At 46.8% G+C, this 25,763-nt stretch overlaps 15 non-coding genes and 2 pseudogenes across 15 annotated transcripts; all 17 read left to right on the plus strand.

The window, feature by feature from the left end:
• The first annotated feature begins 6 nt into the window (after positions 1 to 6).
• On the plus strand, positions 7 to 197 carry LOC142287271 (U2 spliceosomal RNA). Its single transcript, XR_012748263.1, has one exon. It is a non-coding gene; the product is annotated as a U2 spliceosomal RNA (small nuclear RNA).
• Positions 198 to 1,584: 1,387 nt separating this feature from the next.
• On the plus strand, positions 1,585 to 1,775 carry LOC142287272 (U2 spliceosomal RNA). Its single transcript, XR_012748264.1, has one exon. It is a non-coding gene; the product is annotated as a U2 spliceosomal RNA (small nuclear RNA).
• A 1,387-nt stretch (positions 1,776 to 3,162) lies between these two features.
• LOC142287273 (U2 spliceosomal RNA) lies at positions 3,163 to 3,353 on the plus strand. The gene has a single exon (XR_012748265.1). It is a non-coding gene; the product is annotated as a U2 spliceosomal RNA (small nuclear RNA).
• Positions 3,354 to 4,740: 1,387 nt separating this feature from the next.
• LOC142287274 (U2 spliceosomal RNA) lies at positions 4,741 to 4,931 on the plus strand. The gene has a single exon (XR_012748266.1). It is a non-coding gene; the product is annotated as a U2 spliceosomal RNA (small nuclear RNA).
• A 1,387-nt stretch (positions 4,932 to 6,318) lies between these two features.
• On the plus strand, positions 6,319 to 6,509 carry LOC142287200 (U2 spliceosomal RNA). Its single transcript, XR_012748200.1, has one exon. It is a non-coding gene; the product is annotated as a U2 spliceosomal RNA (small nuclear RNA).
• A 1,387-nt stretch (positions 6,510 to 7,896) lies between these two features.
• Positions 7,897 to 8,087, plus strand: LOC142287201 (U2 spliceosomal RNA). Its single transcript, XR_012748201.1, has one exon. It is a non-coding gene; the product is annotated as a U2 spliceosomal RNA (small nuclear RNA).
• Positions 8,088 to 9,474: 1,387 nt separating this feature from the next.
• On the plus strand, positions 9,475 to 9,665 carry LOC142287202 (U2 spliceosomal RNA). The gene has a single exon (XR_012748202.1). It is a non-coding gene; the product is annotated as a U2 spliceosomal RNA (small nuclear RNA).
• A 1,387-nt stretch (positions 9,666 to 11,052) lies between these two features.
• On the plus strand, positions 11,053 to 11,243 carry LOC142287203 (U2 spliceosomal RNA). Its single transcript, XR_012748203.1, has one exon. It is a non-coding gene; the product is annotated as a U2 spliceosomal RNA (small nuclear RNA).
• A 1,387-nt stretch (positions 11,244 to 12,630) lies between these two features.
• On the plus strand, positions 12,631 to 12,821 carry LOC142287212 (U2 spliceosomal RNA). Its single transcript, XR_012748212.1, has one exon. It is a non-coding gene; the product is annotated as a U2 spliceosomal RNA (small nuclear RNA).
• Positions 12,822 to 14,208: 1,387 nt separating this feature from the next.
• On the plus strand, positions 14,209 to 14,286 carry LOC142287223 (U2 spliceosomal RNA; annotated as a pseudogene).
• A 1,653-nt stretch (positions 14,287 to 15,939) lies between these two features.
• On the plus strand, positions 15,940 to 16,143 carry LOC142287218 (U2 spliceosomal RNA; annotated as a pseudogene).
• A 1,387-nt stretch (positions 16,144 to 17,530) lies between these two features.
• Positions 17,531 to 17,721, plus strand: LOC142287204 (U2 spliceosomal RNA). The gene has a single exon (XR_012748204.1). It is a non-coding gene; the product is annotated as a U2 spliceosomal RNA (small nuclear RNA).
• A 1,387-nt stretch (positions 17,722 to 19,108) lies between these two features.
• LOC142287206 (U2 spliceosomal RNA) lies at positions 19,109 to 19,299 on the plus strand. Its single transcript, XR_012748206.1, has one exon. It is a non-coding gene; the product is annotated as a U2 spliceosomal RNA (small nuclear RNA).
• A 1,387-nt stretch (positions 19,300 to 20,686) lies between these two features.
• Positions 20,687 to 20,877, plus strand: LOC142287210 (U2 spliceosomal RNA). The gene has a single exon (XR_012748210.1). It is a non-coding gene; the product is annotated as a U2 spliceosomal RNA (small nuclear RNA).
• A 1,387-nt stretch (positions 20,878 to 22,264) lies between these two features.
• Positions 22,265 to 22,455, plus strand: LOC142287207 (U2 spliceosomal RNA). The gene has a single exon (XR_012748207.1). It is a non-coding gene; the product is annotated as a U2 spliceosomal RNA (small nuclear RNA).
• Positions 22,456 to 23,842: 1,387 nt separating this feature from the next.
• LOC142287208 (U2 spliceosomal RNA) lies at positions 23,843 to 24,033 on the plus strand. The gene has a single exon (XR_012748208.1). It is a non-coding gene; the product is annotated as a U2 spliceosomal RNA (small nuclear RNA).
• A 1,387-nt stretch (positions 24,034 to 25,420) lies between these two features.
• LOC142287209 (U2 spliceosomal RNA) lies at positions 25,421 to 25,611 on the plus strand. The gene has a single exon (XR_012748209.1). It is a non-coding gene; the product is annotated as a U2 spliceosomal RNA (small nuclear RNA).
• Positions 25,612 to 25,763: the final 152 nt, after the last annotated feature.

The following is a 25,763-nucleotide window of genomic DNA, read 5'->3' on the forward strand; positions in this document are numbered from 1 at the left end:
CTGGTTATCGCTTCTCGGCCTTTTGGCTAAGATCAAGTGTAGTATCTGTTCTTATCAGTTTAATATCTGATACGTCCCCTATCTGGGGACCATATATTAAATGGATTTTTAGAACAGGGAGATGGAAAAAGAGCTTGCTCTGTCCACTCCACGCATTGACCTGGTATTGCAGTACCTCCAGGAACGGTGCACCCCTTCTTAACCCAGTTTCCAAAAGCAGAACTCAATTCACCTGATTCATATTAGCCCGATTTAATGAATTGGAAGAAAGCATACGTCTTCATATGCACCTCAATTTGGCCCATTCACTTTTCACACTTCCTCCTTTTGTTTTTTATCTTTCACACTTTTGACTTTCTTTATTCATCCAAATAGCAAACTCATCACCACTCAACCTGACCAACTCGGCTATGTCCCCGTGCTGCAGTTCTCTGTCTTATCTAGATCATTTGCAATTGAATGGAATAGATCCCTTTTGGACAAAGTGGATTCACCTGCTGCTGCAGTGACCACAGGTGTGATAAGATCTAGAATTGGCATCTGGTGCGATCTCTCCGCTTCCACTCCAAAGAAAGTTACCTGTTTATTCCTATCATGCATTGGTTTTTGGGGTTTTCTTTGAGTAATGATGATCTCTTTAGTAGTCTGTTGGCGCCCTCTCCTGGAGGAATAGTTTGCTTGCTCTTGGACATTCTAAAAGAGAGGTCATGATAGACATTGAGCTTCTGAGCTCAATTGGGGACAGTCATGGGTGATGAATGTTTGCAACCTACTGCGAAGCCTCATACCGCAATATAAGGAACGTCAAATACTAAGAAAGGGCGGCCTATGAAAGAATTACTACTTTCAATAAGTACACTTAAACGGCTAATTGGGAATAGAAAAACTGTAAAAAGCCCTCTGAGAAAGCCCCCCTCTAACCTTTGATAGTAAGCTTTTCTGTAGTCTGCCTGTTGATGTATTTTCCGTTTGAACTGTGCACAACATGAAGAGACGGAACACTGGCGGCTTGTCACAATGCCCCCCGATGACATCACAATAGCGCTGCTGCCTAGAAAACAAGCTGCGCAGAAGAAGTTGTTCTTTGGGTGGGAGGGTGGGCTAGTGGAAGGAGGGGGCAATCTCTTTTTTTCCCGGGTGGTAGGGGGATGACAGGAGAAGGGAAGCGGGTGGTGAGAAAGGTACAGAGGGCAGGGTTTGGGGGCTGGGAAGGAAAGGGAAAAGATTAGGGTTTGGGGATGATGAAAGGGCTTTCTACGGGTAAGGATGGCAAAGGGTGGCAGTGACGGAAAGTCAGGCAACCTGTCCTGTCCGTCTTTTTGTATCGTGAATTGGAAAGACTGCAAGGGGGAGGGGAGTTGCTTGCGCCCTAAAGGAGGAGTTATTCAGATTCATTGCAGTGGGCGGCGGCTGCAAAACGCACCATTCTTCTTGTTTTTGCTCTGCAAAGCAGCCTTTTCAAGGGTTGGCTTGGGTGACAAAATGTCTTGTGTAGGCGTGGGTTTGTCTCCCTCTCGCTCTCTCTCCCTAAGATGTGTCCGGCATAGGCCAGGGTGCCACTCGAGGCCCAAACCAATTCTGGTTATCGCTTCTCGGCCTTTTGGCTAAGATCAAGTGTAGTATCTGTTCTTATCAGTTTAATATCTGATACGTCCCCTATCTGGGGACCATATATTAAATGGATTTTTAGAACAGGGAGATGGAAAAAGAGCTTGCTCTGTCCACTCCACGCATTGACCTGGTATTGCAGTACCTCCAGGAACGGTGCACCCCTTCTTAACCCAGTTTCCAAAAGCAGAACTCAATTCACCTGATTCATATTAGCCCGATTTAATGAATTGGAAGAAAGCATACGTCTTCATATGCACCTCAATTTGGCCCATTCACTTTTCACACTTCCTCCTTTTGTTTTTTATCTTTCACACTTTTGACTTTCTTTATTCATCCAAATAGCAAACTCATCACCACTCAACCTGACCAACTCGGCTATGTCCCCGTGCTGCAGTTCTCTGTCTTATCTAGATCATTTGCAATTGAATGGAATAGATCCCTTTTGGACAAAGTGGATTCACCTGCTGCTGCAGTGACCACAGGTGTGATAAGATCTAGAATTGGCATCTGGTGCGATCTCTCCGCTTCCACTCCAAAGAAAGTTACCTGTTTATTCCTATCATGCATTGGTTTTTGGGGTTTTCTTTGAGTAATGATGATCTCTTTAGTAGTCTGTTGGCGCCCTCTCCTGGAGGAATAGTTTGCTTGCTCTTGGACATTCTAAAAGAGAGGTCATGATAGACATTGAGCTTCTGAGCTCAATTGGGGACAGTCATGGGTGATGAATGTTTGCAACCTACTGCGAAGCCTCATACCGCAATATAAGGAACGTCAAATACTAAGAAAGGGCGGCCTATGAAAGAATTACTACTTTCAATAAGTACACTTAAACGGCTAATTGGGAATAGAAAAACTGTAAAAAGCCCTCTGAGAAAGCCCCCCTCTAACCTTTGATAGTAAGCTTTTCTGTAGTCTGCCTGTTGATGTATTTTCCGTTTGAACTGTGCACAACATGAAGAGACGGAACACTGGCGGCTTGTCACAATGCCCCCCGATGACATCACAATAGCGCTGCTGCCTAGAAAACAAGCTGCGCAGAAGAAGTTGTTCTTTGGGTGGGAGGGTGGGCTAGTGGAAGGAGGGGGCAATCTCTTTTTTTCCCGGGTGGTAGGGGGATGACAGGAGAAGGGAAGCGGGTGGTGAGAAAGGTACAGAGGGCAGGGTTTGGGGGCTGGGAAGGAAAGGGAAAAGATTAGGGTTTGGGGATGATGAAAGGGCTTTCTACGGGTAAGGATGGCAAAGGGTGGCAGTGACGGAAAGTCAGGCAACCTGTCCTGTCCGTCTTTTTGTATCGTGAATTGGAAAGACTGCAAGGGGGAGGGGAGTTGCTTGCGCCCTAAAGGAGGAGTTATTCAGATTCATTGCAGTGGGCGGCGGCTGCAAAACGCACCATTCTTCTTGTTTTTGCTCTGCAAAGCAGCCTTTTCAAGGGTTGGCTTGGGTGACAAAATGTCTTGTGTAGGCGTGGGTTTGTCTCCCTCTCGCTCTCTCTCCCTAAGATGTGTCCGGCATAGGCCAGGGTGCCACTCGAGGCCCAAACCAATTCTGGTTATCGCTTCTCGGCCTTTTGGCTAAGATCAAGTGTAGTATCTGTTCTTATCAGTTTAATATCTGATACGTCCCCTATCTGGGGACCATATATTAAATGGATTTTTAGAACAGGGAGATGGAAAAAGAGCTTGCTCTGTCCACTCCACGCATTGACCTGGTATTGCAGTACCTCCAGGAACGGTGCACCCCTTCTTAACCCAGTTTCCAAAAGCAGAACTCAATTCACCTGATTCATATTAGCCCGATTTAATGAATTGGAAGAAAGCATACGTCTTCATATGCACCTCAATTTGGCCCATTCACTTTTCACACTTCCTCCTTTTGTTTTTTATCTTTCACACTTTTGACTTTCTTTATTCATCCAAATAGCAAACTCATCACCACTCAACCTGACCAACTCGGCTATGTCCCCGTGCTGCAGTTCTCTGTCTTATCTAGATCATTTGCAATTGAATGGAATAGATCCCTTTTGGACAAAGTGGATTCACCTGCTGCTGCAGTGACCACAGGTGTGATAAGATCTAGAATTGGCATCTGGTGCGATCTCTCCGCTTCCACTCCAAAGAAAGTTACCTGTTTATTCCTATCATGCATTGGTTTTTGGGGTTTTCTTTGAGTAATGATGATCTCTTTAGTAGTCTGTTGGCGCCCTCTCCTGGAGGAATAGTTTGCTTGCTCTTGGACATTCTAAAAGAGAGGTCATGATAGACATTGAGCTTCTGAGCTCAATTGGGGACAGTCATGGGTGATGAATGTTTGCAACCTACTGCGAAGCCTCATACCGCAATATAAGGAACGTCAAATACTAAGAAAGGGCGGCCTATGAAAGAATTACTACTTTCAATAAGTACACTTAAACGGCTAATTGGGAATAGAAAAACTGTAAAAAGCCCTCTGAGAAAGCCCCCCTCTAACCTTTGATAGTAAGCTTTTCTGTAGTCTGCCTGTTGATGTATTTTCCGTTTGAACTGTGCACAACATGAAGAGACGGAACACTGGCGGCTTGTCACAATGCCCCCCGATGACATCACAATAGCGCTGCTGCCTAGAAAACAAGCTGCGCAGAAGAAGTTGTTCTTTGGGTGGGAGGGTGGGCTAGTGGAAGGAGGGGGCAATCTCTTTTTTTCCCGGGTGGTAGGGGGATGACAGGAGAAGGGAAGCGGGTGGTGAGAAAGGTACAGAGGGCAGGGTTTGGGGGCTGGGAAGGAAAGGGAAAAGATTAGGGTTTGGGGATGATGAAAGGGCTTTCTACGGGTAAGGATGGCAAAGGGTGGCAGTGACGGAAAGTCAGGCAACCTGTCCTGTCCGTCTTTTTGTATCGTGAATTGGAAAGACTGCAAGGGGGAGGGGAGTTGCTTGCGCCCTAAAGGAGGAGTTATTCAGATTCATTGCAGTGGGCGGCGGCTGCAAAACGCACCATTCTTCTTGTTTTTGCTCTGCAAAGCAGCCTTTTCAAGGGTTGGCTTGGGTGACAAAATGTCTTGTGTAGGCGTGGGTTTGTCTCCCTCTCGCTCTCTCTCCCTAAGATGTGTCCGGCATAGGCCAGGGTGCCACTCGAGGCCCAAACCAATTCTGGTTATCGCTTCTCGGCCTTTTGGCTAAGATCAAGTGTAGTATCTGTTCTTATCAGTTTAATATCTGATACGTCCCCTATCTGGGGACCATATATTAAATGGATTTTTAGAACAGGGAGATGGAAAAAGAGCTTGCTCTGTCCACTCCACGCATTGACCTGGTATTGCAGTACCTCCAGGAACGGTGCACCCCTTCTTAACCCAGTTTCCAAAAGCAGAACTCAATTCACCTGATTCATATTAGCCCGATTTAATGAATTGGAAGAAAGCATACGTCTTCATATGCACCTCAATTTGGCCCATTCACTTTTCACACTTCCTCCTTTTGTTTTTTATCTTTCACACTTTTGACTTTCTTTATTCATCCAAATAGCAAACTCATCACCACTCAACCTGACCAACTCGGCTATGTCCCCGTGCTGCAGTTCTCTGTCTTATCTAGATCATTTGCAATTGAATGGAATAGATCCCTTTTGGACAAAGTGGATTCACCTGCTGCTGCAGTGACCACAGGTGTGATAAGATCTAGAATTGGCATCTGGTGCGATCTCTCCGCTTCCACTCCAAAGAAAGTTACCTGTTTATTCCTATCATGCATTGGTTTTTGGGGTTTTCTTTGAGTAATGATGATCTCTTTAGTAGTCTGTTGGCGCCCTCTCCTGGAGGAATAGTTTGCTTGCTCTTGGACATTCTAAAAGAGAGGTCATGATAGACATTGAGCTTCTGAGCTCAATTGGGGACAGTCATGGGTGATGAATGTTTGCAACCTACTGCGAAGCCTCATACCGCAATATAAGGAACGTCAAATACTAAGAAAGGGCGGCCTATGAAAGAATTACTACTTTCAATAAGTACACTTAAACGGCTAATTGGGAATAGAAAAACTGTAAAAAGCCCTCTGAGAAAGCCCCCCTCTAACCTTTGATAGTAAGCTTTTCTGTAGTCTGCCTGTTGATGTATTTTCCGTTTGAACTGTGCACAACATGAAGAGACGGAACACTGGCGGCTTGTCACAATGCCCCCCGATGACATCACAATAGCGCTGCTGCCTAGAAAACAAGCTGCGCAGAAGAAGTTGTTCTTTGGGTGGGAGGGTGGGCTAGTGGAAGGAGGGGGCAATCTCTTTTTTTCCCGGATGGTAGGGGGATGACAGGAGAAGGGAAGCGGGTGGTGAGAAAGGTACAGAGGGCAGGGTTTGGGGGCTGGGAAGGAAAGGGAAAAGATTAGGGTTTGGGGATGATGAAAGGGCTTTCTACGGGTAAGGATGGCAAAGGGTGGCAGTGACGGAAAGTCAGGCAACCTGTCCTGTCCGTCTTTTTGTATCGTGAATTGGAAAGACTGCAAGGGGGAGGGGAGTTGCTTGCGCCCTAAAGGAGGAGTTATTCAGATTCATTGCAGTGGGCGGCGGCTGCAAAACGCACCATTCTTCTTGTTTTTGCTCTGCAAAGCAGCCTTTTCAAGGGTTGGCTTGGGTGACAAAATGTCTTGTGTAGGCGTGGGTTTGTTTCCCTCTCGCTCTCTCTCCCTAAGATGTGTCCGGCATAGGCCAGGGTGCCACTCGAGGCCCAAACCAATTCTGGTTATCGCTTCTCGGCCTTTTGGCTAAGATCAAGTGTAGTATCTGTTCTTATCAGTTTAATATCTGATACGTCCCCTATCTGGGGACCATATATTAAATGGATTTTTAGAACAGGGAGATGGAAAAAGAGCTTGCTCTGTCCACTCCACGCATTGACCTGGTATTGCAGTACCTCCAGGAACGGTGCACCCCTTCTTAACCCAGTTTCCAAAAGCAGAACTCAATTCACCTGATTCATATTAGCCCGATTTAATGAATTGGAAGAAAGCATACGTCTTCATATGCACCTCAATTTGGCCCATTCACTTTTCACACTTCCTCCTTTTGTTTTTTATCTTTCACACTTTTGACTTTCTTTATTCATCCAAATAGCAAACTCATCACCACTCAACCTGACCAACTCGGCTATGTCCCCGTGCTGCAGTTCTCTGTCTTATCTAGATCATTTGCAATTGAATGGAATAGATCCCTTTTGGACAAAGTGGATTCACCTGCTGCTGCAGTGACCACAGGTGTGATAAGATCTAGAATTGGCATCTGGTGCGATCTCTCCGCTTCCACTCCAAAGAAAGTTACCTGTTTATTCCTATCATGCATTGGTTTTTGGGGTTTTCTTTGAGTAATGATGATCTCTTTAGTAGTCTGTTGGCGCCCTCTCCTGGAGGAATAGTTTGCTTGCTCTTGGACATTCTAAAAGAGAGGTCATGATAGACATTGAGCTTCTGAGCTCAATTGGGGACAGTCATGGGTGATGAATGTTTGCAACCTACTGCGAAGCCTCATACCGCAATATAAGGAACGTCAAATACTAAGAAAGGGCGGCCTATGAAAGAATTACTACTTTCAATAAGTACACTTAAACGGCTAATTGGGAATAGAAAAACTGTAAAAAGCCCTCTGAGAAAGCCCCCCTCTAACCTTTGATAGTAAGCTTTTCTGTAGTCTGCCTGTTGATGTATTTTCCGTTTGAACTGTGCACAACATGAAGAGACGGAACACTGGCGGCTTGTCACAATGCCCCCCGATGACATCACAATAGCGCTGCTGCCTAGAAAACAAGCTGCGCAGAAGAAGTTGTTCTTTGGGTGGGAGGGTGGGCTAGTGGAAGGAGGGGGCAATCTCTTTTTTTCCCGGGTGGTAGGGGGATGACAGGAGAAGGGAAGCGGGTGGTGAGAAAGGTACAGAGGGCAGGGTTTGGGGGCTGGGAAGGAAAGGGAAAAGATTAGGGTTTGGGGATGATGAAAGGGCTTTCTACGGGTAAGGATGGCAAAGGGTGGCAGTGACGGAAAGTCAGGCAACCTGTCCTGTCCGTCTTTTTGTATCGTGAATTGGAAAGACTGCAAGGGGGAGGGGAGTTGCTTGCGCCCTAAAGGAGGAGTTATTCAGATTCATTGCAGTGGGCGGCGGCTGCAAAACGCACCATTCTTCTTGTTTTTGCTCTGCAAAGCAGCCTTTTCAAGGGTTGGCTTGGGTGACAAAATGTCTTGTGTAGGCGTGGGTTTGTCTCCCTCTCGCTCTCTCTCCCTAAGATGTGTCCGGCATAGGCCAGGGTGCCACTCGAGGCCCAAACCAATTCTGGTTATCGCTTCTCGGCCTTTTGGCTAAGATCAAGTGTAGTATCTGTTCTTATCAGTTTAATATCTGATACGTCCCCTATCTGGGGACCATATATTAAATGGATTTTTAGAACAGGGAGATGGAAAAAGAGCTTGCTCTGTCCACTCCACGCATTGACCTGGTATTGCAGTACCTCCAGGAACGGTGCACCCCTTCTTAACCCAGTTTCCAAAAGCAGAACTCAATTCACCTGATTCATATTAGCCCGATTTAATGAATTGGAAGAAAGCATACGTCTTCATATGCACCTCAATTTGGCCCATTCACTTTTCACACTTCCTCCTTTTGTTTTTTATCTTTCACACTTTTGACTTTCTTTATTCATCCAAATAGCAAACTCATCACCACTCAACCTGACCAACTCGGCTATGTCCCCGTGCTGCAGTTCTCTGTCTTATCTAGATCATTTGCAATTGAATGGAATAGATCCCTTTTGGACAAAGTGGATTCACCTGCTGCTGCAGTGACCACAGGTGTGATAAGATCTAGAATTGGCATCTGGTGCGATCTCTCCGCTTCCACTCCAAAGAAAGTTACCTGTTTATTCCTATCATGCATTGGTTTTTGGGGTTTTCTTTGAGTAATGATGATCTCTTTAGTAGTCTGTTGGCGCCCTCTCCTGGAGGAATAGTTTGCTTGCTCTTGGACATTCTAAAAGAGAGGTCATGATAGACATTGAGCTTCTGAGCTCAATTGGGGACAGTCATGGGTGATGAATGTTTGCAACCTACTGCGAAGCCTCATACCGCAATATAAGGAACGTCAAATACTAAGAAAGGGCGGCCTATGAAAGAATTACTACTTTCAATAAGTACACTTAAACGGCTAATTGGGAATAGAAAAACTGTAAAAAGCCCTCTGAGAAAGCCCCCCTCTAACCTTTGATAGTAAGCTTTTCTGTAGTCTGCCTGTTGATGTATTTTCCGTTTGAACTGTGCACAACATGAAGAGACGGAACACTGGCGGCTTGTCACAATGCCCCCCGATGACATCACAATAGCGCTGCTGCCTAGAAAACAAGCTGCGCAGAAGAAGTTGTTCTTTGGGTGGGAGGGTGGGCTAGTGGAAGGAGGGGGCAATCTCTTTTTTTCCCGGGTGGTAGGGGGATGACAGGAGAAGGGAAGCGGGTGGTGAGAAAGGTACAGAGGGCAGGGTTTGGGGGCTGGGAAGGAAAGGGAAAAGATTAGGGTTTGGGGATGATGAAAGGGCTTTCTACGGGTAAGGATGGCAAAGGGTGGCAGTGACGGAAAGTCAGGCAACCTGTCCTGTCCGTCTTTTTGTATCGTGAATTGGAAAGACTGCAAGGGGGAGGGGAGTTGCTTGCGCCCTAAAGGAGGAGTTATTCAGATTCATTGCAGTGGGCGGCGGCTGCAAAACGCACCATTCTTCTTGTTTTTGCTCTGCAAAGCAGCCTTTTCAAGGGTTGGCTTGGGTGACAAAATGTCTTGTGTAGGCGTGGGTTTGTCTCCCTCTCGCTCTCTCTCCCTAAGATGTGTCCGGCATAGGCCAGGGTGCCACTCGAGGCCCAAACCAATTCTGGTTATCGCTTCTCGGCCTTTTGGCTAAGATCAAGTGTAGTATCTGTTCTTATCAGTTTAATATCTGATACGTCCCCTATCTGGGGACCATATATTAAATGGATTTTTAGAACAGGGAGATGGAAAAAGAGCTTGCTCTGTCCACTCCACGCATTGACCTGGTATTGCAGTACCTCCAGGAACGGTGCACCCCTTCTTAACCCAGTTTCCAAAAGCAGAACTCAATTCACCTGATTCATATTAGCCCGATTTAATGAATTGGAAGAAAGCATACGTCTTCATATGCACCTCAATTTGGCCCATTCACTTTTCACACTTCCTCCTTTTGTTTTTTATCTTTCACACTTTTGACTTTCTTTATTCATCCAAATAGCAAACTCATCACCACTCAACCTGACCAACTCGGCTATGTCCCCGTGCTGCAGTTCTCTGTCTTATCTAGATCATTTGCAATTGAATGGAATAGATCCCTTTTGGACAAAGTGGATTCACCTGCTGCTGCAGTGACCACAGGTGTGATAAGATCTAGAATTGGCATCTGGTGCGATCTCTCCGCTTCCACTCCAAAGAAAGTTACCTGTTTATTCCTATCATGCATTGGTTTTTGGGGTTTTCTTTGAGTAATGATGATCTCTTTAGTAGTCTGTTGGCGCCCTCTCCTGGAGGAATAGTTTGCTTGCTCTTGGACATTCTAAAAGAGAGGTCATGATAGACATTGAGCTTCTGAGCTCAATTGGGGACAGTCATGGGTGATGAATGTTTGCAACCTACTGCGAAGCCTCATACCGCAATATAAGGAACGTCAAATACTAAGAAAGGGCGGCCTATGAAAGAATTACTACTTTCAATAAGTACACTTAAACGGCTAATTGGGAATAGAAAAACTGTAAAAAGCCCTCTGAGAAAGCCCCCCTCTAACCTTTGATAGTAAGCTTTTCTGTAGTCTGCCTGTTGATGTATTTTCCGTTTGAACTGTGCACAACATGAAGAGACGGAACACTGGCGGCTTGTCACAATGCCCCCCGATGACATCACAATAGCGCTGCTGCCTAGAAAACAAGCTGCGCAGAAGAAGTTGTTCTTTGGGTGGGAGGGTGGGCTAGTGGAAGGAGGGGGCAATCTCTTTTTTTCCCGGGTGGTAGGGGGATGACAGGAGAAGGGAAGCGGGTGGTGAGAAAGGTACAGAGGGCAGGGTTTGGGGGCTGGGAAGGAAAGGGAAAAGATTAGGGTTTGGGGATGATGAAAGGGCTTTCTACGGGTAAGGATGGCAAAGGGTGGCAGTGACGGAAAGTCAGGCAACCTGTCCTGTCCGTCTTTTTGTATCGTGAATTGGAAAGACTGCAAGGGGGAGGGGAGTTGCTTGCGCCCTAAAGGAGGAGTTATTCAGATTCATTGCAGTGGGCGGCGGCTGCAAAACGCACCATTCTTCTTGTTTTTGCTCTGCAAAGCAGCCTTTTCAAGGGTTGGCTTGGGTGACAAAATGTCTTGTGTAGGCGTGGGTTTGTCTCCCTCTCGCTCTCTCTCCCTAAGATGTGTCCGGCATAGGCCAGGGTGCCACTCGAGGCCCAAACCAATTCTGGTTATCGCTTCTCGGCCTTTTGGCTAAGATCAAGTGTAGTATCTGTTCTTATCAGTTTAATATCTGATACGTCCCCTATCTGGGGACCATATATTAAATGGATTTTTAGAACAGGGAGATGGAAAAAGAGCTTGCTCTGTCCACTCCACGCATTGACCTGGTATTGCAGTACCTCCAGGAACGGTGCACCCCTTCTTAACCCAGTTTCCAAAAGCAGAACTCAATTCACCTGATTCATATTAGCCCGATTTAATGAATTGGAAGAAAGCATACGTCTTCATATGCACCTCAATTTGGCCCATTCACTTTTCACACTTCCTCCTTTTGTTTTTTATCTTTCACACTTTTGACTTTCTTTATTCATCCAAATAGCAAACTCATCACCACTCAACCTGACCAACTCGGCTATGTCCCCGTGCTGCAGTTCTCTGTCTTATCTAGATCATTTGCAATTGAATGGAATAGATCCCTTTTGGACAAAGTGGATTCACCTGCTGCTGCAGTGACCACAGGTGTGATAAGATCTAGAATTGGCATCTGGTGCGATCTCTCCGCTTCCACTCCAAAGAAAGTTACCTGTTTATTCCTATCATGCATTGGTTTTTGGGGTTTTCTTTGAGTAATGATGATCTCTTTAGTAGTCTGTTGGCGCCCTCTCCTGGAGGAATAGTTTGCTTGCTCTTGGACATTCTAAAAGAGAGGTCATGATAGACATTGAGCTTCTGAGCTCAATTGGGGACAGTCATGGGTGATGAATGTTTGCAACCTACTGCGAAGCCTCATACCGCAATATAAGGAACGTCAAATACTAAGAAAGGGCGGCCTATGAAAGAATTACTACTTTCAATAAGTACACTTAAACGGCTAATTGGGAATAGAAAAACTGTAAAAAGCCCTCTGAGAAAGCCCCCCTCTAACCTTTGATAGTAAGCTTTTCTGTAGTCTGCCTGTTGATGTATTTTCCGTTTGAACTGTGCACAACATGAAGAGACGGAACACTGGCGGCTTGTCACAATGCCCCCCGATGACATCACAATAGCGCTGCTGCCTAGAAAACAAGCTGCGCAGAAGAAGTTGTTCTTTGGGTGGGAGGGTGGGCTAGTGGAAGGAGGGGGCAATCTCTTTTTTTCCCGGGTGGTAGGGGGATGACAGGAGAAGGGAAGCGGGTGGTGAGAAAGGTACAGAGGGCAGGGTTTGGGGGCTGGGAAGGAAAGGGAAAAGATTAGGGTTTGGGGATGATGAAAGGGCTTTCTACGGGTAAGGATGGCAAAGGGTGGCAGTGACGGAAAGTCAGGCAACCTGTCCTGTCCGTCTTTTTGTATCGTGAATTGGAAAGACTGCAAGGGGGAGGGGAGTTGCTTGCGCCCTAAAGGAGGAGTTATTCAGATTCATTGCAGTGGGCGGCGGCTGCAAAACGCACCATTCTTCTTGTTTTTGCTCTGCAAAGCAGCCTTTTCAAGGGTTGGCTTGGGTGACAAAATGTCTTGTGTAGGCGTGGGTTTGTCTCCCTCTCGCTCTCTCTCCCTAAGATGTGTCCGGCATAGGCCAGGGTGCCACTCGAGGCCCAAACCAATTCTGGTTATCGCTTCTCGGCCTTTTGGCTAAGATCAAGTGTAGTATCTGTTCTTATCAGTTTAATATCTGATACGTCCCCTATCTGGGGACCATATATTAAATGGATTTTTAGAACAGGGAGATGGAAAAAGAGCTTGCTCTGTCCACTCCACGCATTGACCTTGTATTGCAGTACCTCCAGGAACGGTGCACCCCTTCTTAACCCAGTTTCCAAAAGCAGAACTCAATTCACCTGATTCATATTAGCCCGATTTAATGAATTGGAAGAAAGCATACGTCTTCATATGCACCTCAATTTGGCCCATTCACTTTTCACACTTCCTCCTTTTGTTTTTTATCTTTCACACTTTTGACTTTCTTTATTCATCCAAATAGCAAACTCATCACCACTCAACCTGACCAACTCGGCTATGTCCCCGTGCTGCAGTTCTCTGTCTTATCTAGATCATTTGCAATTGAATGGAATAGATCCCTTTTGGACAAAGTGGATTCACCTGCTGCTGCAGTGACCACAGGTGTGATAAGATCTAGAATTGGCATCTGGTGCGATCTCTCCGCTTCCACTCCAAAGAAAGTTATCTGTTTATTCCTATCATGCATTGGTTTTTGGGGTTTTCTTTGAGTAATGATGATCTCTTTAGTAGTCTGTTGGCGCCCTCTCCTGGAGGAATAGTTTGCTTGCTCTTGGACATTCTAAAAGAGAGGTCATGATAGACATTGAGCTTCTGAGCTCAATTGGGGACAGTCATGGGTGATGAATGTTTGCAACCTACTGCGAAGCCTCATACCGCAATATAAGGAACGTCAAATACTAAGAAAGGGCGGCCTATGAAAGAATTACTACTTTCAATAAGTACACTTAAACGGCTAATTGGGAATAGAAAAACTGTAAAAAGCCCTCTGAGAAAGCCCCCCTCTAACCTTTGATAGTAAGCTTTTCTGTAGTCTGCCTGTTGATGTATTTTCCGTTTGAACTGTGCACAACATGAAGAGACGGAACACTGGCGGCTTGTCACAATGCCCCCCGATGACATCACAATAGCGCTGCTGCCTAGAAAACAAGCTGCGCAGAAGAAGTTGTTCTTTGGGTGGGAGGGTGGGCTAGTGGAAGGAGGGGGCAATCTCTTTTTTTCCCGGGTGGTAGGGGGATGACAGGAGAAGGGAAGCGGGTGGTGAGAAAGGTACAGAGGGCAGGGTTTGGGGGCTGGGAAGGAAAGGGAAAAGATTAGGGTTTGGGGATGATGAAAGGGCTTTCTACGGGTAAGGATGGCAAAGGGTGGCAGTGACGGAAAGTCAGGCAACCTGTCCTGTCCGTCTTTTTGTATCGTGAATTGGAAAGACTGCAAGGGGGAGGGGAGTTGCTTGCGCCCTAAAGGAGGAGTTATTCAGATTCATTGCAGTGGGCGGCGGCTGCAAAACGCACCATTCTTCTTGTTTTTGCTCTGCAAAGCAGCCTTTTCAAGGGTTGGCTTGGGTGACAAAATGTCTTGTGTAGGCGTGGGTTTGTCTCCCTCTCGCTCTCTCTCCCTAAGATGTGTCCGGCATAGGCCAGGGTGCCACTCGAGGCCCAAACCAATTCTGGTTATCGCTTCTCGGCCTTTTGGCTAAGATCAAGTGTAGTATCTGTTTTGTTTGTGTTATAGATCTCTTTGCAGAGGCTATCCGGCGGAATGGAGAGATCAGAGGGATCACCGCACCAGGACCAGAACGCTTCGAGGTCAAGTGCTCGCTCTACATGGACGACGTGACCGTCTTCTGCGCGGACCGGCGCTCAGTCGACACCCTCGTCCAGACCTGTGAGACCTTCGGACGGGCTTCGGGAGCCAAAGTCAACTGCGGGAAGTCGGAAGCCATGCTCTTCGGGGACTGGCAGCCGGCCTCTTCCGCCCCCTTCCCTTTCAGCATCCAGCCGGATTTCATCAAGGTTCTTGGAGTCTGGTTCGGGAAGGAAGGAGCAGCCCTCAAGTCCTGGGAGGAACGCTTGACCAAGATCACCCAACGGATCGGTCTGTGGAGCCTCAGACGCCTCACCTGTGAGGGCAAAGCACTGGTCCTGCGTAACGAGGTACTGCCCGTGCTGCAGTACACGGCCCAGGCCTGGCCCCCCCTTGCCACCGTGTGCAGGGCCATTACCAGGACGGTGTTTCGTTTTGTCTGGGGATCCAAGATGGACAGAGTAAAGCGGAGCATCATGTACAAGGATCCTCGCAAGGGTGGGAAGGGCGTACCCGATATCCCCACCCTCCTGCGATCCTCCTTCGTATGTGACTGCGTTCGCCGAACTCTGCGAGTCAAGAGAGGTTCCGCGGGTGGGTCCATGTCTCGCTTCTTCCTGCTCCCCCTTTGGAGACGGTTAGGCTGGGACAAGTGGGACAGCTCCTTCCCCTACAACTGGACGGCGCCATGGTTCTACGGAGACGTGGTTCGGTTTGTGAGGGAACACCAACTGGAGGGACTCAAGCCTGATTTGTGGAAGCCAAAGACTATCCACAAACTCATCAGAGCCAAGGACGAAATGGAGAACATTCCAGGACTTCATCACGACACACTGGAGACTGTTTGGACAAACGTGTCATCGGCTGGATTGACCAACGGGCACAAGGACTTGTCATGGATGGCGATACAGGGCGGACTGCCCGTCCGGTCATTCATGCACGCCCGGAACCTGTGCAAAACCCGGTACTGCCCAAGGTGCCCCTTCGTGGAGGAAACATCGCTGCACGCCTTTTGGGACTGCCGTTTCGCACAGCGCCTGTTGGTTGCCCTGGAGGATGACCTGAGGAACTCCGTCCCCAGAGGGAGCCTATCGTACCATTCCGTACTTTATGGACTCTTCCCTGGGACTCACACCGTTGGAGCCATCCAGGAGGCTTGGCGCCTTATGAACTGCTTTAAGGACGCTATTTGGGTCGCCAGGAACCGGCTCATCTTGAAGAGGGAGAGGATGTCTATCCAGGATTGCCGCAGGCTGATCCACAGCCTGCTCAGAGACTATTCCATCATGGACAGTCCGGACGACAGCGCCGAGGAGGAGGTTTAGACCTCTTCCATGCCCCCTCCCTCCTTTTCCCGTTATGTGCGTCTTTCAATAAAGCTTCGGGCCTGTGATTTCCCCACCCTATCCCCCTTTTCCCCTACCCCCATCCCCCCAATCGCCGGTTCGTCGTTATTTATTGTCTAACTTTTTCTTTCAGCTTGAGTGTTATGGATAAGCATAGGAGCGTGATGTATAGTTTAGTGCGTCGTACTCTATGGCTATGTAAGAAGGATTGTATATTGCTGTGTGCACGGGGCTGCGGCACTGTACACGGTTTGTTACCTTTTTGTGAGTAGTGCATGAGAATAAAGATGCTGTTAAATCAAAAATCTGTTCTTATCAGTTTAATATCTGATACGTCCCCTATCTGGGGACCATATATTAAATGGATTTTTAGAACAGGGAGATGGAAAAAGAGCTTGCTCTGTCCACTCCACGCATTGACCTGGTATTGCAGTACCTCCAGGAACGGTGCACCCCTTCTTAACCCAGTTTCCAAAAGCAGAACTCAATTCACCTGATTCATATTAGCCCGATTTAATGAATTGGAAGAAAGCATACGTCTTCATATGCACCTCAATTTGGCCCATTCACTTTTCACACTTCCTCCTTTTGTTTTTTATCTTTCACACTTTTGACTTTCTTTATTCATCCAAATAGCAAACTCATCACCACTCAACCTGACCAACTCGGCTATGTCCCCGTGCTGCAGTTCTCTGTCTTATCTAGATCATTTGCAATTGAATGGAATAGATCCCTTTTGGACAAAGTGGATTCACCTGCTGCTGCAGTGACCACAGGTGTGATAAGATCTAGAATTGGCATCTGGTGCGATCTCTCCGCTTCCACTCCAAAGAAAGTTACCTGTTTATTCCTATCATGCATTGGTTTTTGGGGTTTTCTTTGAGTAATGATGATCTCTTTAGTAGTCTGTTGGCGCCCTCTCCTGGAGGAATAGTTTGCTTGCTCTTGGACATTCTAAAAGAGAGGTCATGATAGACATTGAGCTTCTGAGCTCAATTGGGGACAGTCATGGGTGATGAATGTTTGCAACCTACTGCGAAGCCTCATACCGCAATATAAGGAACGTCAAATACTAAGAAAGGGCGGCCTATGAAAGAATTACTACTTTCAATAAGTACACTTAAACGGCTAATTGGGAATAGAAAAACTGTAAAAAGCCCTCTGAGAAAGCCCCCCTCTAACCTTTGATAGTAAGCTTTTCTGTAGTCTGCCTGTTGATGTATTTTCCGTTTGAACTGTGCACAACATGAAGAGACGGAACACTGGCGGCTTGTCACAATGCCCCCCGATGACATCACAATAGCGCTGCTGCCTAGAAAACAAGCTGCGCAGAAGAAGTTGTTCTTTGGGTGGGAGGGTGGGCTAGTGGAAGGAGGGGGCAATCTCTTTTTTTCCCGGGTGGTAGGGGGATGACAGGAGAAGGGAAGCGGGTGGTGAGAAAGGTACAGAGGGCAGGGTTTGGGGGCTGGGAAGGAAAGGGAAAAGATTAGGGTTTGGGGATGATGAAAGGGCTTTCTACGGGTAAGGATGGCAAAGGGTGGCAGTGACGGAAAGTCAGGCAACCTGTCCTGTCCGTCTTTTTGTATCGTGAATTGGAAAGACTGCAAGGGGGAGGGGAGTTGCTTGCGCCCTAAAGGAGGAGTTATTCAGATTCATTGCAGTGGGCGGCGGCTGCAAAACGCACCATTCTTCTTGTTTTTGCTCTGCAAAGCAGCCTTTTCAAGGGTTGGCTTGGGTGACAAAATGTCTTGTGTAGGCGTGGGTTTGTCTCCCTCTCGCTCTCTCTCCCTAAGATGTGTCCGGCATAGGCCAGGGTGCCACTCGAGGCCCAAACCAATTCTGGTTATCGCTTCTCGGCCTTTTGGCTAAGATCAAGTGTAGTATCTGTTCTTATCAGTTTAATATCTGATACGTCCCCTATCTGGGGACCATATATTAAATGGATTTTTAGAACAGGGAGATGGAAAAAGAGCTTGCTCTGTCCACTCCACGCATTGACCTGGTATTGCAGTACCTCCAGGAACGGTGCACCCCTTCTTAACCCAGTTTCCAAAAGCAGAACTCAATTCACCTGATTCATATTAGCCCGATTTAATGAATTGGAAGAAAGCATACGTCTTCATATGCACCTCAATTTGGCCCATTCACTTTTCACACTTCCTCCTTTTGTTTTTTATCTTTCACACTTTTGACTTTCTTTATTCATCCAAATAGCAAACTCATCACCACTCAACCTGACCAACTCGGCTATGTCCCCGTGCTGCAGTTCTCTGTCTTATCTAGATCATTTGCAATTGAATGGAATAGATCCCTTTTGGACAAAGTGGATTCACCTGCTGCTGCAGTGACCACAGGTGTGATAAGATCTAGAATTGGCATCTGGTGCGATCTCTCCGCTTCCACTCCAAAGAAAGTTACCTGTTTATTCCTATCATGCATTGGTTTTTGGGGTTTTCTTTGAGTAATGATGATCTCTTTAGTAGTCTGTTGGCGCCCTCTCCTGGAGGAATAGTTTGCTTGCTCTTGGACATTCTAAAAGAGAGGTCATGATAGACATTGAGCTTCTGAGCTCAATTGGGGACAGTCATGGGTGATGAATGTTTGCAACCTACTGCGAAGCCTCATACCGCAATATAAGGAACGTCAAATACTAAGAAAGGGCGGCCTATGAAAGAATTACTACTTTCAATAAGTACACTTAAACGGCTAATTGGGAATAGAAAAACTGTAAAAAGCCCTCTGAGAAAGCCCCCCTCTAACCTTTGATAGTAAGCTTTTCTGTAGTCTGCCTGTTGATGTATTTTCCGTTTGAACTGTGCACAACATGAAGAGACGGAACACTGGCGGCTTGTCACAATGCCCCCCGATGACATCACAATAGCGCTGCTGCCTAGAAAACAAGCTGCGCAGAAGAAGTTGTTCTTTGGGTGGGAGGGTGGGCTAGTGGAAGGAGGGGGCAATCTCTTTTTTTCCCGGGTGGTAGGGGGATGACAGGAGAAGGGAAGCGGGTGGTGAGAAAGGTACAGAGGGCAGGGTTTGGGGGCTGGGAAGGAAAGGGAAAAGATTAGGGTTTGGGGATGATGAAAGGGCTTTCTACGGGTAAGGATGGCAAAGGGTGGCAGTGACGGAAAGTCAGGCAACCTGTCCTGTCCGTCTTTTTGTATCGTGAATTGGAAAGACTGCAAGGGGGAGGGGAGTTGCTTGCGCCCTAAAGGAGGAGTTATTCAGATTCATTGCAGTGGGCGGCGGCTGCAAAACGCACCATTCTTCTTGTTTTTGCTCTGCAAAGCAGCCTTTTCAAGGGTTGGCTTGGGTGACAAAATGTCTTGTGTAGGCGTGGGTTTGTCTCCCTCTCGCTCTCTCTCCCTAAGATGTGTCCGGCATAGGCCAGGGTGCCACTCGAGGCCCAAACCAATTCTGGTTATCGCTTCTCGGCCTTTTGGCTAAGATCAAGTGTAGTATCTGTTCTTATCAGTTTAATATCTGATACGTCCCCTATCTGGGGACCATATATTAAATGGATTTTTAGAACAGGGAGATGGAAAAAGAGCTTGCTCTGTCCACTCCACGCATTGACCTGGTATTGCAGTACCTCCAGGAACGGTGCACCCCTTCTTAACCCAGTTTCCAAAAGCAGAACTCAATTCACCTGATTCATATTAGCCCGATTTAATGAATTGGAAGAAAGCATACGTCTTCATATGCACCTCAATTTGGCCCATTCACTTTTCACACTTCCTCCTTTTGTTTTTTATCTTTCACACTTTTGACTTTCTTTATTCATCCAAATAGCAAACTCATCACCACTCAACCTGACCAACTCGGCTATGTCCCCGTGCTGCAGTTCTCTGTCTTATCTAGATCATTTGCAATTGAATGGAATAGATCCCTTTTGGACAAAGTGGATTCACCTGCTGCTGCAGTGACCACAGGTGTGATAAGATCTAGAATTGGCATCTGGTGCGATCTCTCCGCTTCCACTCCAAAGAAAGTTACCTGTTTATTCCTATCATGCATTGGTTTTTGGGGTTTTCTTTGAGTAATGATGATCTCTTTAGTAGTCTGTTGGCGCCCTCTCCTGGAGGAATAGTTTGCTTGCTCTTGGACATTCTAAAAGAGAGGTCATGATAGACATTGAGCTTCTGAGCTCAATTGGGGACAGTCATGGGTGATGAATGTTTGCAACCTACTGCGAAGCCTCATACCGCAATATAAGGAACGTCAAATACTAAGAAAGGGCGGCCTATGAAAGAATTACTACTTTCAATAAGTACACTTAAACGGCTAATTGGGAATAGAAAAACTGTAAAAAGCCCTCTGAGAAAGCCCCCCTCTAACCTTTGATAGTAAGCTTTTCTGTAGTCTGCCTGTTGATGTATTTTCCGTTTGAACTGTGCACAACATGAAGAGACGGAACACTGGCGGCTTGTCACAATGCCCCCCGATGACATCACAATAGCGCTGCTGCCTAGAAAACAAGCTGCGCAGAAGAAGTTGTTCTTTGGGTGGGAGGGTGGGCTAGTGGAAGGAGGGGGCAATCTCTTTTTTTCCCGGGTGGTAGGGGGATGACAGGAGAAGGGAAGCGGGTGGTGAGAAAGGTACAGAGGGCAGGGTTTGGGGGCTGGGAAGGAAAGGGAAAAGATTAGGGTTTGGGGATGATGAAAGGGCTTTCTACGGGTAAGGATGGCAAAGGGTGGCAGTGACGGAAAGTCAGGCAACCTGTCCTGTCCGTCTTTTTGTATCGTGAATTGGAAAGACTGCAAGGGGGAGGGGAGTTGCTTGCGCCCTAAAGGAGGAGTTATTCAGATTCATTGCAGTGGGCGGCGGCTGCAAAACGCACCATTCTTCTTGTTTTTGCTCTGCAAAGCAGCCTTTTCAAGGGTTGGCTTGGGTGACAAAATGTCTTGTGTAGGCGTGGGTTTGTCTCCCTCTCGCTCTCTCTCCCTAAGATGTGTCCGGCATAGGCCAGGGTGCCACTCGAGGCCCAAACCAATTCTGGTTATCGCTTCTCGGCCTTTTGGCTAAGATCAAGTGTAGTATCTGTTCTTATCAGTTTAATATCTGATACGTCCTCTATCTGGGGACCATATATTAAATGGATTTTTAGAACAGGGAGATGGAAAAAGAGCTTGCTCTGTCCACTCCACGCATTGACCTGGTATTGCAGTACCTCCAGGAACGGTGCACCCCTTCTTAACCCAGTTTCCAAAAGCAGAACTCAATTCACCTGATTCATATTAGCCCGATTTAATGAATTGGAAGAAAGCATACGTCTTCATATGCACCTCAATTTGGCCCATTCACTTTTCACACTTCCTCCTTTTGTTTTTTATCTTTCACACTTTTGACTTTCTTTATTCATCCAAATAGCAAACTCATCACCACTCAACCTGACCAACTCGGCTATGTCCCCGTGCTGCAGTTCTCTGTCTTATCTAGATCATTTGCAATTGAATGGAATAGATCCCTTTTGGACAAAGTGGATTCACCTGCTGCTGCAGTGACCACAGGTGTGATAAGATCTAGAATTGGCATCTGGTGCGATCTCTCCGCTTCCACTCCAAAGAAAGTTACCTGTTTATTCCTATCATGCATTGGTTTTTGGGGTTTTCTTTGAGTAATGATGATCTCTTTAGTAGTCTGTTGGCGCCCTCTCCTGGAGGAATAGTTTGCTTGCTCTTGGACATTCTAAAAGAGAGGTCATGATAGACATTGAGCTTCTGAGCTCAATTGGGGACAGTCATGGGTGATGAATGTTTGCAACCTACTGCGAAGCCTCATACCGCAATATAAGGAACGTCAAATACTAAGAAAGGGCGGCCTATGAAAGAATTACTACTTTCAATAAGTACACTTAAACGGCTAATTGGGAATAGAAAAACTGTAAAAAGCCCTCTGAGAAAGCCCCCCTCTAACCTTTGATAGTAAGCTTTTCTGTAGTCTGCCTGTTGATGTATTTTCCGTTTGAACTGTGCACAACATGAAGAGACGGAACACTGGCGGCTTGTCACAATGCCCCCCGATGACATCACAATAGCGCTGCTGCCTAGAAAACAAGCTGCGCAGAAGAAGTTGTTCTTTGGGTGGGAGGGTGGGCTAGTGGAAGGAGGGGGCAATCTCTTTTTTTCCCGGGTGGTAGGGGGATGACAGGAGAAGGGAAGCGGGTGGTGAGAAAGGTACAGAGGGCAGGGTTTGGGGGCTGGGAAGGAAAGGGAAAAGATTAGGGTTTGGGGATGATGAAAGGGCTTTCTACGGGTAAGGATGGCAAAGGGTGGCAGTGACGGAAAGTCAGGCAACCTGTCCTGTCCGTCTTTTTGTATCGTGAATTGGAAAGACTGCAAGGGGGAGGGGAGTTGCTTGCGCCCTAAAGGAGGAGTTATTCAGATTCATTGCAGTGGGCGGCGGCTGCAAAACGCACCATTCTTCTTGTTTTTGCTCTGCAAAGCAGCCTTTTCAAGGGTTGGCTTGGGTGACAAAATGTCTTGTGTAGGCGTGGGTTTGTCTCCCTCTCGCTCTCTCTCCCTAAGATGTGTCCGGCATAGGCCAGGGTGCCACTCGAGGCCCAAACCAATTCTGGTTATCGCTTCTCGGCCTTTTGGCTAAGATCAAGTGTAGTATCTGTTCTTATCAGTTTAATATCTGATACGTCCCCTATCTGGGGACCATATATTAAATGGATTTTTAGAACAGGGAGATGGAAAAAGAGCTTGCTCTGTCCACTCCACGCATTGACCTGGTATTGCAGTACCTCCAGGAACGGTGCACCCCTTCTTAACCCAGTTTCCAAAAGCAGAACTCAATTCACCTGATTCATATTAGCCCGATTTAATGAATTGGAAGAAAGCATACGTCTTCATATGCACCTCAATTTGGCCCATTCACTTTTCACACTTCCTCCTTTTGTTTTTTATCTTTCACACTTTTGACTTTCTTTATTCATCCAAATAGCAAACTCATCACCACTCAACCTGACCAACTCGGCTATGTCCCCGTGCTGCAGTTCTCTGTCTTATCTAGATCATTTGCAATTGAATGGAATAGATCCCTTTTGGACAAAGTGGATTCACCTGCTGCTGCAGTGACCACAGGTGTGATAAGATCTAGAATTGGCATCTGGTGCGATCTCTCCGCTTCCACTCCAAAGAAAGTTACCTGTTTATTCCTATCATGCATTGGTTTTTGGGGTTTTCTTTGAGTAATGATGATCTCTTTAGTAGTCTGTTGGCGCCCTCTCCTGGAGGAATAGTTTGCTTGCTCTTGGACATTCTAAAAGAGAGGTCATGATAGACATTGAGCTTCTGAGCTCAATTGGGGACAGTCATGGGTGATGAATGTTTGCAACCTACTGCGAAGCCTCATACCGCAATATAAGGAACGTCAAATACTAAGAAAGGGCGGCCTATGAAAGAATTACTACTTTCAATAAGTACACTTAAACGGCTAATTGGGAATAGAAAAACTGTAAAAAGCCCTCTGAGAAAGCCCCCCTCTAACCTTTGATAGTAAGCTTTTCTGTAGTCTGCCTGTTGATGTATTTTCCGTTTGAACTGTGCACAACATGAAGAGACGGAACACTGGCGGCTTGTCACAATGCCCCCCGATGACATCACAATAGCGCTGCTGCCTAGAAAACAAGCTGCGCAGAAGAAGTTGTTCTTTGGGTGGGAGGGTGGGCTAGTGGAAGGAGGGGGCAATCTCTTTTTTTCCCGGGTGGTAGGGGGATGACAGGAGAAGGGAAGCGGGTGGTGAGAAAGGTACAGAGGGCAGGGTTTGGGGGCTGGGAAGGAAAGGGAAAAGATTAGGGTTTGGGGATGATGAAAGGGCTTTCTACGGGTAAGGATGGCAAAGGGTGGCAGTGACGGAAAGTCAGGCAACCTGTCCTGTCCGTCTTTTTGTATCGTGAATTGGAAAGACTGCAAGGGGGAGGGGAGTTGCTTGCGCCCTAAAGGAGGAGTTATTCAGATTCATTGCAGTGGGCGGCGGCTGCAAAACGCACCATTCTTCTTGTTTTTGCTCTGCAAAGCAGCCTTTTCAAGGGTTGGCTTGGGTGACAAAATGTCTTGTGTAGGCGTGGGTTTGTCTCCCTCTCGCTCTCTCTCCCTAAGATGTGTCCGGCATAGGCCAGGGTGCCACTCGAGGCCCAAACCAATTCTGGTTATCGCTTCTCGGCCTTTTGGCTAAGATCAAGTGTAGTATCTGTTCTTATCAGTTTAATATCTGATACGTCCCCTATCTGGGGACCATATATTAAATGGATTTTTAGAACAGGGAGATGGAAAAAGAGCTTGCTCTGTCCACTCCACGCATTGACCTGGTATTGCAGTACCTCCAGGAACGGTGCACCCCTTCTTAACCCAGTTTCCAAAAGCAGAACTCAATTCACCTGATTCATATTAGCCCGATTTAATGAATTGGAAGAAAGCATACGTCTTCATATGCACCTCAATTTGGCCCATTCACTTTTCACACTTCCTCCTTTTGTTTTTTATCTTTCACACTTTTGACTTTCTTTATTCATCCAAATAGCAAACTCATCACCACTCAACCTGACCAACTCGGCTATGTCCCCGTGCTGCAGTTCTCTGTCTTATCTAGATCATTTGCAATTGAATGGAATAGATCCCTTTTGGACAAAGTGGATTCACCTGCTGCTGCAGTGACCACAGGTGTGATAAGATCTAGAATTGGCATCTGGTGCGATCTCTCCGCTTCCACTCCAAAGAAAGTTACCTGTTTATTCCTATCATGCATTGGTTTTTGGGGTTTTCTTTGAGTAATGATGATCTCTTTAGTAGTCTGTTGGCGCCCTCTCCTGGAGGAATAGTTTGCTTGCTCTTGGACATTCTAAAAGAGAGGTCATGATAGACATTGAGCTTCTGAGCTCAATTGGGGACAGTCATGGGTGATGAATGTTTGCAACCTACTGCGAAGCCTCATACCGCAATATAAGGAACGTCAAATACTAAGAAAGGGCGGCCTATGAAAGAATTACTACTTTCAATAAGTACACTTAAACGGCTAATTGGGAAAAGAAAAACTGTAAAAAGCCCTCTGAGAAAGCCCCCCTCTAACCTTTGATAGTAAGCTTTTCTGTAGTCTGCCTGTTGATGTATTTTCCGTTTGAACTGTGCACAACATGAAGAGACGGAACACTGGCGGCTTGTCACAATGCCCCCCGATGACATCACAATAGCGCTGCTGCCTAGAAAACAAGCTGCGCAGAAGAAGTTGTTCTTTGGGTGGGAGGGTGGGCTAGTGGAAGGAGGGGGCAATCTCTTTTTTTCCCGGGTGGTAGGGGGATGACAGGAGAAGGGAAGCGGGTGGTGAGAAAGGTACAGAGGGCAGGGTTTGGGGGCTGGGAAGGAAAGGGAAAAGATTAGGGTTTGGGGATGATGAAAGGGCTTTCTACGGGTAAGGATGGCAAAGGGTGGCAGTGACGGAAAGTCAGGCAACCTGTCCTGTCCGTCTTTTTGTATCGTGAATTGGAAAGACTGCAAGGGGGAGGGGAGTTGCTTGCGCCCTAAAGGAGGAGTTATTCAGATTCATTGCAGTGGGCGGCGGCTGCAAAACGCACCATTCTTCTTGTTTTTGCTCTGCAAAGCAGCCTTTTCAAGGGTTGGCTTGGGTGACAAAATGTCTTGTGTAGGCGTGGGTTTGTCTCCCTCTCGCTCTCTCTCCCTAAGATGTGTCCGGCATAGGCCAGGGTGCCACTCGAGGCCCAAACCAATTCTGGTTATCGCTTCTCGGCCTTTTGGCTAAGATCAAGTGTAGTATCTGTTCTTATCAGTTTAATATCTGATACGTCCCCTATCTGGGGACCATATATTAAATGGATTTTTAGAACAGGGAGATGGAAAAAGAGCTTGCTCTGTCCACTCCACGCATTGACCTGGTATTGCAGTACCTCCAGGAACGGTGCACCCCTTCTTAACCCAGTTTCCAAAAGCAGAACTCAATTCACCTGATTCATATTAGCCCGATTTAATGAATTGGAAGAAAGCATACGTCTTCATATGCACCTCAATTTGGCCCATTCACTTTTCACACTTCCTCCTTTTGTTTTTTATCTTTCACACTT

This window comes from Anomaloglossus baeobatrachus, unplaced genomic scaffold (assembly GCF_048569485.1).
Source record: "Anomaloglossus baeobatrachus isolate aAnoBae1 unplaced genomic scaffold, aAnoBae1.hap1 Scaffold_718, whole genome shotgun sequence".
Classification (NCBI taxonomy): Eukaryota; Metazoa; Chordata; class Amphibia; order Anura; family Aromobatidae; genus Anomaloglossus; species Anomaloglossus baeobatrachus.